The 9,914-nt window shown below is 46.3% G+C and overlaps 1 non-coding gene across 1 annotated transcript; it reads left to right on the forward strand.

Annotated features, from left to right (window-relative positions):
- The first annotated feature begins 2,171 nt into the window (after positions 1-2,171).
- On the forward strand, positions 2,172-2,286 carry LOC136751975 (U5 spliceosomal RNA). The gene has a single exon (XR_010817158.1). It is a non-coding gene; the product is annotated as a U5 spliceosomal RNA (small nuclear RNA).
- The last annotated feature ends 7,628 nt before the right edge of the window (positions 2,287-9,914 follow it).

A 9,914-nucleotide genomic window follows, 5' to 3' on the forward strand; every position in this document is an offset into this window, starting at 1 on the left:
TTTGATAGGGCAAAAAGAGTAGGAAACGGAAATTGAGTGGCCATGTCTTTTGTGAGGTTTTGACTGTTTTTAGAATTAGTGTAGCTGTTCAAATCACTGTCGATTATGAATACCACAAAACAATGTGTAGTGTGGACCAGTTTGAGAAGGTATGGTGCCTTGATAGGGTTCTCTGCCTGGTTGGGAATGAGGGTTTGGTTTTAAATATATAAAGAGTGATGTCTGTTCTGTTTTTATGGTAATTGGATAGTTGTTTAACAGCTGCATTTTTTGTAGCCTGCATTGTTTTTTTTGTAATGCTTTTTGTAGATTTTGTGTGTTGAATGATGCACTTTTGTTATAAAGTACATTTTAAAGTTAAAAAAAGTATCTCTCTCTCTCTCTCTCTCTCTCTCTCTCTCTCTGTCTCTCGCTCTGTAGATGCATCATCATAGGGAACATATGTAACAATCTCTCTTTTTGTTTACCAAAAATGAGAATGAACGTATTTAAAGTGGGTTTTGCCTTGATTGGAAACGTTTTAAGATTATTTATGAAGTGTAAATTGGATTTGTCTCAATTCTCTGTAGTTTTCAATATATGTGCCATTCAGTAGCGTTCATGTTACAGATGTGTCCTATGCAGTGGTAAGGACAATAAAATGTCAGTAAAACTTTATTTTAGAAATTATAGAGGGGATCAAATGCAAATAGAGGGTTCGCACTAATTATCTAATTTACCAACAACATTTAAAATTTGGTCTTGCGAAGCTGCAAAAAATGCTGTATAATCGTATGTGTGTTCATACACCAGCTGCTAAAGTCTGATAGCTTTGATCTCATATTTTTTTTCTCATGAACACCAAATGCTGTTTGCTTGATTTTTACAGAGTATGTAATAAATTCTGTCATAAAACCTGACAAATTGTATGCTGTAATATTGAATATTTTCAAAGTTACATCATTTGTTTGCTTTTCCTATCATGTTACAAATGTTCCCTATGTGAAAGATGCATTATATCTTAATAACGTCAAAACAATTAAAGTTATACAGATTATTATTTTCGGTAAAGTTATAACACATTGCCATTCACTATGTGTGTCAGTAAAAGTTTAGAAAATCCTGACAGTTTTTTATTGATCCTGCAAAACAAGTGTTTAGGGAAGATTTGTAACTTAAAGTTAGGGTTAGTGTTAGGGTTAGGGTAATTAATATAATTGATATATAGAATTGTTAAAAAGTGTAAATGTTTACATTCCATTTTTCATGGTTTGTCTGAAAGTTTCAGTTCTATATTCGGTTTGGAAACCGTTTTGTTTCTATTTGTGTATATGAAAGATATACATCTATACAATATCTTCACTATTATAGATAAACACATTATTATTTTCGGCAGTGTTAAAGCACATTGGTATTACCTATGTGTATCTTTCAAAGTTTAAAATTCCTAAAGGTTTTTTATTGATCTTGCAAAATAAGTGTTTAGGGAATTTTTGTAACATAGAGTTAGAGTTAGCCACTGGGTAAGGATTACATCTTCAACAGTAAGTTAATTCATGTTAATTATTCTCATCAATTTTAGTCAATACAGTGAAAGTGTCTGAAATAGCAAATCGGTGTAAATCCCTTAATGCATCAATAAAAAATAAATACAAATAAAAGGCTGATCTTAGCATATTTGTATACTTGTATGTTCGTTTCTGGTTGTCTACATGTGATTTCGAGTTTTTTATTTGGTTTTTACAATGTATCTGTGCTGTGTGTAGACGTAGAATGAGTTTGATTGTGATGTTAAATAGGGTTTAGAAACACAATCGCCTCGGGGCTGATTATTATTGCTTTGTTTCTTCACTTCTAGTCAAATACAAAATTGAGGAAGCAGTGGTTAGTTCTGAATCAAACATATTGACCCCCTCACTCAATCTGTAAGTCCTGCAGCAAACATTGGAATATGCATAGATATTTGCACACATTTCTCTCTCTCTCTCATTCTCTCTCTCTCTCTCAATTCAGTGCATTTGTATTGTGAAAGCAATTGGACATGCAAACATACATACACACATACATATATATGGAAAATAAACAATATAATTATAAATCACAATAAGATGTAATATAGTACAGAAAAACAAAATGTAATAAAATGTGATCTTTAATACACACAAATATGTATGGCTGGTCGGAAGCGTCTTGGACTCGGGTTCCTCTTCATTACTTATAACGCTTTTGCCTTTTGTTAAAGCTTTCCATGGAGGGGAATGTGGATGAGTTTGTACCATTCTTGGGAGGCTCTGCCTTGTTGGGGCGGAGCTGTGATCCAGGTGAACAGCAGATCGGGCATAGGTGGGCATGTGGGCGGAAGAGGAGGAAGGCCGGTCAAGCAAATAAGCTTGCTAAGGTACGCAGCAGCAGCAAACAGCCCCCCCATCCAGCCAGCCAGGCAGTCTGGCTGGCAGTGACTGAGTGGTTGACAGACGGCAAGCAACGGAATGCACGTGCTCTGTGATGTCATAGCAGTCAGCTCAGAGAGAGGTTCCTGATGTCATCGCTGAGCTGGCTGGCTTGGTGAGTCTTGCTGGCTGTTTATGTGTGTGTGTGTGTGTGTGAGAGAGAGAGATAGAGAGAGTGTGTGTGTGTGTGTGTGTGTGTGAGAGAGAGAGAGATAGAGAGTGTGTGTGTGTGTGTGTGTGAGAGAGACAGAGAGAGAGAGAGATTTTTTGAATATTAACACCTTTATTTTACTAAAGAAATACTAACAAAACATTTAAAACAAACTAGAAACACCTAAAAAACATTAAAAAAACACAGCCTATTCTAAAAACCCTCAATAAAAACCACTACACACGTGCTACCAGTAAAATATTCAAGTGAATTAAACCAGTTGGTTTAAATGTCCAAAGTCAATGGCACAGAGGGCAGCCCCGACCCCCCACATCTGCAGAAAAGTGTCCAGGTCTCCCGTCAGGCTGTAGAAATTGTAATCGCACTCTGGAGCTTACGAGAGACCAGAAGAGGGAGAGTGCACACTGTTGCTGCTGCGCTCAGTCTGACTTCTCCTACTGCTCAGGATTAGCCAGCTTAGCCTGCCCCACTAGAAGGTTTGCTAACTGACAAACATGTCATTGGCGTTGCTTGTACTGGACTCCCAAAATAAACACAGTGCGTGAGAAAAGGAGGCCCAGCTGCTTGAACAGGCTCTCCAGTGCAGTGAACAGCAGCTCTAATCTAGGGCAGTGGCAGAAACAGTGAAAAAGAGTCTCTCTCTCCCCGCAGTAGGGGCAGGTGTCGCTCACTCTGGGGTCCAGTGTATGTGCAATAGAGTTTGTTGCGATGACGCCATGCAGAAGCCATGCAAAAGCGGGGGCTTGTTCAGGCTCCTCCAGGCCGGGCAGGCATCTTCACCCAGAGCCAGGTGCTCCCTCCAGGGGGTGTCAGGGAGGGGCTGCAGCTGCTGATGGTGCAGCTCCCTCACACTGAGCTGATTCAGCTCCTGACGATGAGCTGTGGAGACAGGCACACTACACAGACTGTGAGGCGACAGTAGGCGGCCTGATGAGCTAGGGGGGACTGAGAGACACAGACAAACAAGGGGAAAGATGGTGTCAGGGTCCTTGGACCAGCAGTGCTGCGTGAGAGCCTGGAAAAGCCGCTCCACAGCGCCTATGGGAAGGGCGTTCTGTACTGCCCAGAGAAATCTGGTTACGACTCTCAGTGACCTCATACCCAGCCTGGCAGCCAGGCTGTCGGCACCAACCCACTGTCCCCTGTTTAAATCCAACAAATCCCTCACGTCGGATCACGTCGACCTTAAGCAGGACTGACCTGAGGCTGCTGGAGAGCAGGAGTGGACAGCTAAAACCGGGGTTCCAGAGCAGTGGCTCCTCTAACAGCCAATACAGACTGCTGCCCCCCAGCTCCCTACCCAGGGAGAAGCACCTCTAAAACAGTACTATAAAAAACAGGCAGGGAAGGAAGTATATTGGGACGTGTCTCAAGTAAAAACATGTGTCTGTCATAACAAGTGTCCAGGGCGGGAGACACTGGGGATCTGGAGGGTACAGGAGCCTCTGAGCTGCCTGCAGCCGAAAGGCACTCAGCCTGCTTAACAGATCTACCAACCCCTGTCCCCCCTCCTGGAGCGGCAGGTACAGCACTGCTTTGCGCACCCAGTGAAGCCCGTCCCAGAAGAAATCCAGGAGCAGGGTCTGTATCTGGGACACCAAGGCCGGTGGGGGGTCCAGACAGGCATAAGTGTGCCAGAGCATGGAGGCCACCAAGTTATTAATAACAATTGCTCTCCCCCTGAGGGAGAGCTGGGGCAGCAGCAAGTGCCATGCCCTCAACCGGCCCTGTACCCTCTCCAGCAGGACAGCCCAGTTCTCCTGCGCCTCCCCCAAAGTCACACCCAGCATCCGAGGGCCTGAGAGAGACCACTGCAGCCCCGCAGGGAGGGCAGGGGGGGCAGAACCCTCCCACACCCCAACCAGATGAGCGCTGCTCTTGCCCCAGTTGACCCTGGCTGAGGAGGCCCTGCTGAACTCCTCCAGACACTCCCACAATGACCTGGATGTCTCGCTGGCCAGACTGTGTCTCAGCAGCATAGGCCGACACCCTGACCGCCTGCTCTGGGTGACAAGGGATGGACAGCCCGGCTAGCAACTGCCTCAGCCTGTGCAGCAGGGGCTCGATAGAAAGGAAGTATAGCATCCCTGACAGACTGCAGCCCTTTCTGATGCCTCCATGGATGGGGATAGGCTCACTCAGGCCACCATTGATCTTCAGCACACTGAACACATGACAGTACAGCAGCTGAATAAATTCTGCGGCCGGCATGATGTCTCTGAGCCGCTTAGCCAGAGCCTTAGACAGGATCTTATAGTCCTGACACAGCAGCGCCACTGGCCTCCAGTTCACAATGGAGGACTGATTCCCCTTCTTGGGCAGCAGGGTCAGAACAGCTGTACGACAGCTAATGGGCAGCAGCCCAGCTCACAGGCCCTCCTACAGCACTGAGAGCAGGTGAGCCCATCCAGCCCCGGTGCCCAGCCCTAACTGAGCTCTTGCATTGCACAGGTCAGCTCAGCCAGGGTTAGTGGGTCCTCTAACCCCTTGACCCCATCCTGTGGGACCTTAGGCAGACCCTACAGAAACTGCTGCTGCTGCTCCAGGCTGCCCGGCTCTGTGGAGAACAGCTCCCTACAGAACTATGTGGCATGACTACCCATCTCTTGCCCATCCTGCAGCACGCAGCCCTCAGCCATCCTCAGGCAGAGCATCACCCTGCTCTGCTGCCGCCTGCATTCCAGCCCAAAGAAGAACTTGATGGGCGCATCCATCTGTGTCAGGCTCTTGAACTGCGAGCGCACCATTGCCCCTCGATCCCACGTCCCCAGCAGCTCTGACAATGCCTGCTGCATAGCTTTGAGGTCCTCTAATGCCCCCGAATCTCCAGCATCCAAGGCTCGGTGGAGCACCTGAATCTCTACTTCTAACTCCTTCATAGATTCATTCAAGCTGTCAGTCCTATGCTCAGTGTACTTCTGGCAGAAGAGCCTGGTCTTAACCTTCCCAATGTCCCACCACTGTCTCAGGGAGGCAAACCTAGGGCGCTCAGATCTCCATCTCTGCCAAAAGAAAAGAAAAGAATTACAAAAAATCCTGTCCTGCAGCAAGCTATTATTGAAAAGCCAGTAGGCACTGCGCAGCCGGACAGGAGGCAGGGTGACACTCACAGTGATGAGACAGTGGTCAGTGGTCAGGTGGGGGTGAAATGGCAGCCACCGATCAAATTGACATGATGTCTAAAGGTATAAAATCTATCCAGCCTGGCTAGCGACATAATGCTAGAACCCGGCCTCACTCAGGTGTACTGTATCACCTTTGGGTTGGCATTCCTCCAGACATCGACCAGATTGTGCAACTGTGTATTACCTTCCAGCTGTTTTGCTGACTGTGGACTGGGCTCCAAATGATTCCTATCTAATCTATAGTCCACAGTACAGTTCCAATCACCCCCCCAAAACCAGGATCTCCTCAGCCCCACAGTCTGCTAGCGGTTTGCTGAGCACCGAAAACACTGACAGTCTGTCTCTCACAGCATTGGGGGCATAGATATTAATAAACACAAAGGTCCTTCCCCCGCTCTCAGCCTTTACCATCAACAATCTTCCACCAACAAACTCTGTTTTCTTAAAATAATCCATTTTAAAAGTGTGTGAAAATAAAATCACCACTCCCCCACTCACACTAGACCCTTGGCTAAACACACTCTCTCCTTTCCACACCCACTGCCACTCACACTCATTCACACTGTCTGCGTGCGTCTCTTGTACAAATAAAAATTGAGACATAAAAAAACATACTATTAACCATTATCATTAGATTGCAAAGCAGTCCTGACAACACTCTTTTACATGTAGCACTCCGGCTCACTAAACTCCGCGAGTTCCACATCCTGCAGGATCACTTGTGCAGATGCCAGGAACTGCTTTGCATTAGGGAAGAAGTTTTCTAAAACTATGTTCCTCTTCCCCTTGGTCTCTCTTAAAAAATCCTTAATGCTTTTAGCACTGTATCCCGCAGTGTCAGTGGAGGCGGGCTCGCCCTGGGAGTCAGCGATGTCCCCCTCAGCAGCGCTGTCCGAGTCTGCGCTCTCTACAGCCGCAGCACTGCACTCAGACTCCCGGCGCCGCAGGCGGTCGGCCACTTTGGATTGAGACGGCAGGTTCCCCCAGACAGACTCCCCTGACTGCGAGTCCCGCCACACCACAGCCCCCACACCGCCTCCGGGATCCTCCTCACCAGCCGTCCTCGCAATATTCGCCTTTTTAGACAACTGTATCAACGGCCTCAGAAGACGGGGCAGACTGCTTCTGCTGTCTTTTCCTGTGCACTTTAAACCCATCATCACTGGCTAAGTGTTCAGTCTTGGTGGCGGCCGCATCAGCAGCAACAGCAGCTCCCTCCTCGGCTAACTGAGCCCGTGGCTGCTCTGCATTCTCACTGCTAGCAGCTTCCCCATTAGGCTCCCCTACTCTGTCCCCACCGAGGCCAGTAGCGTTTGCCACCGCCTCCCCCTCACCGCTCCCCCGGCCGGCAGAGCCGACACCAGACGGCCCTGCCTGCTCCTCACCTTCCTCTCGCCCGGCCGCCGGAGCCTCTCCCTGAGGGCAAGAGCGACTGATGTGCCCCTGTGCCCCGCACCTCAAACACCTCATGGTATCAGTTGACACGAACACCACCTACACTAACCCCTCGATCTTAAACTTCAGAGACAGGCTTAACTCATCGGCGCCGTCCGCCAGCACCATGAAACCCTGTCTGCGGTAAGAGAGGACGTGTTTCAGCTCCGGGGCGCTGCAGCCCAGCAGCACCCTCCTAATGGCGCAGGTGAGCCGGCCATAGCGACTCAGATCCCCCGCCAGCAGATCGTTGCTCAGGAAGGGAGGCACATTGGAAGTAACCACCTTTACAGCCGGGGTGGCCAGAGGGAGCGTGGGCAGGAAGGTCCCCTTCACTGTGACCCCGTCCTCCATCACATCCTTCACCAGCGCCTCAGAATTCAGGAAAACCACAATGCCCTTATTCATTCGAGCCGCAGAGACGATGTTCTGGAAGCCGACCTTCCTTCCGATCTCCATCGCACAGTCCTCTACCGACACCTACTCCTGGGACACGAGTATAAACCCGTGCTTTCGGGTCAGCGTTTCGGAATTAAATGAAGGGAGGGGTCTCCCCGCCCGCAACGCCATGCTGATCTAAATCGAAAAACAACCCCCTAAACCCAAATCGTTTAAAACCAACAAACGATTAAAAGTATCTATAAAAAAACAAGAAAAGGAAAGAAAAAGAGTAGTAAAAACACAGACACACACTCTCTCCAAACAAACCTCCCACCACCACTGACTTCCCCTATGAACTCCCAGCATGCAGAGAGAGAGAGAGAGAGAGAGAGAGAGAGAGAGAGAGAGAGTGTGTGTGTGTGGGTGGGTGGGTGGCTGTGTTAGTGCCTGTCTGTCTGTCTTCTGTGTCTGTCTGTCTCTGTCTCTCTCTCTGTCTCTCTCTCTCTCAATTCAGTGCATTTGTATTGTCAAAGCAATTGGACATTCAAACATACATTTATACATACATACATACATACATACATACATACATACATACATACAAACATATATATGGAAAAGAAACATTACAATTATAAATCACAATAAGATGTAATAAAGTACAGGAAAACAAAATGTAATAAAATGTGATCTTTAATACACACAAATATGTATAGCTGGTCGGTAGCGTCTTGGACTCGGGTTCCTCTTCATGGAGGGGAACGTGGATGAGTTTGTACCATTCTTGGGAGGCTCTGCCTTGTTGGGGCGGAGCTGTGATCCAGGTGAACAGCAGATCGGGCATAGGTGGGCATGTGGGTAGAGGAGGAGGACGGCCGGTCAAGCAAATAAGCTTGCTAAGGTACGCAGCAGCAGCAAACAGCCCCCCCATCCAGCCAGCCAGGCAGTCTGGCTGGCAGTGACTGAGTGGTTGATAGATGGCAAGCAACGGAATGCACGTGCTCTGTGATGTCATAGCAGTCAGCTCAGAGAGAGGTTCGTGATGTCATCGCTGAGCTGGCTGGCTCTGTGTCTTGCTGGCTGTGTGTGTGTGTGAGAGAGAGAGAGATAGAGTGTGTGTGTGTGTGTGTGAGTGGGTGGGTGGGTGGCTGTGTTAGTGTCTGTCTGTCTGACTGTCTTTCTGTCTCTCTCTGTAGTTTTCAATGTATGTGCCATTCAGTAGCGTTCATGTAACAGATGTGTCCTATGCAGTGGCAGGGTCAATAAAATGTCAGTAAAACTTTATTTTAGCAATTATGGAGGAAGAAATGGAAATAGAGGGTCCTCACTAAATATCTAATTGACCAACTGTTTAAAATTAGGTCTTGCGAAGCTGCAGAAAATGCTGTATAATTGTATGTGTGTTCATACACCAGCTGATAAAGTCTGATAGCTTTTGAAGACTCTGTATAGGCTTTGGGATCAGTTCTTCTGAACATGTACCGGTGTAGATTGGACTTCAATAGGAGGAAGTGACACAATAAAGACATATATGAGCCGTGCAGGCGGACAGTCTTAGTGCCCACGCAGGCTCTTCATTGGGGAAATCATTGACTGAACACATTTTTTTTGAAAATGTGTTTTCCTGAGGTATCTGGGAATCATTATTGAAATCTATTAAAATGCTTATTTTCTAAAAATATATTTTTTTAGGAAAATATCTTTACTTATTAACTCAAATAATGGAGCGAAATATGTGTATAAATAGTAATAATACATGTCAATAAATATAACTTGAATTGTGTAGTAAAAAATTAGGAAAAGGAGAAAGAACAGCTGTTAGGATACAGAGTGATGTTTTCAGAGGGTCTGAGCGATGTTGATGAAGGTTTGAGGACGTTGACAAGGGGTTCAAGAGTCGATGAGGCTTGGGAAGCTGTAAAAAGGGAGTTTGGTATGTGTGAAAGAAATGTGCTGCCACTTTCAGCACAAGAGTTTTGATGGCGATTGAATGGAATATGAGGGAAAATAAGGAAGTTACTTAAGGTATAACTTAATTTTAAATAAATAAATAATTGAATGAGATATAGTTTAAAATCTAAAGTCATGAAAGTGTATGAAAATAGTGCTTTCCCAAACAGAAATACCCTATTAATCAGGAAGGGATTCACCCCCCAAACAAAACAAAAAAAACAAAAAAAAGGGGGGTAGGGTTGGGGCAGTGAAAGTGTCTGTGAGGTCAACTATGATCATTTACCTAACAACTATTAACTTTGTTGTTGAAAGAGCTGCTGTAATAATTATTAAAATAGTCTTAGATATATAAGTCAGATAAAAGCAAAGAGATAAGCGCATTGTTTTGAAAGTTTGACAGCTCCACACAAGAAAGAGTAT

Source organism: Amia ocellicauda, chromosome 6 (genome assembly GCF_036373705.1).
Source record: "Amia ocellicauda isolate fAmiCal2 chromosome 6, fAmiCal2.hap1, whole genome shotgun sequence".
NCBI lineage: Eukaryota > Metazoa > Chordata > Actinopteri > Amiiformes > Amiidae > Amia > Amia ocellicauda.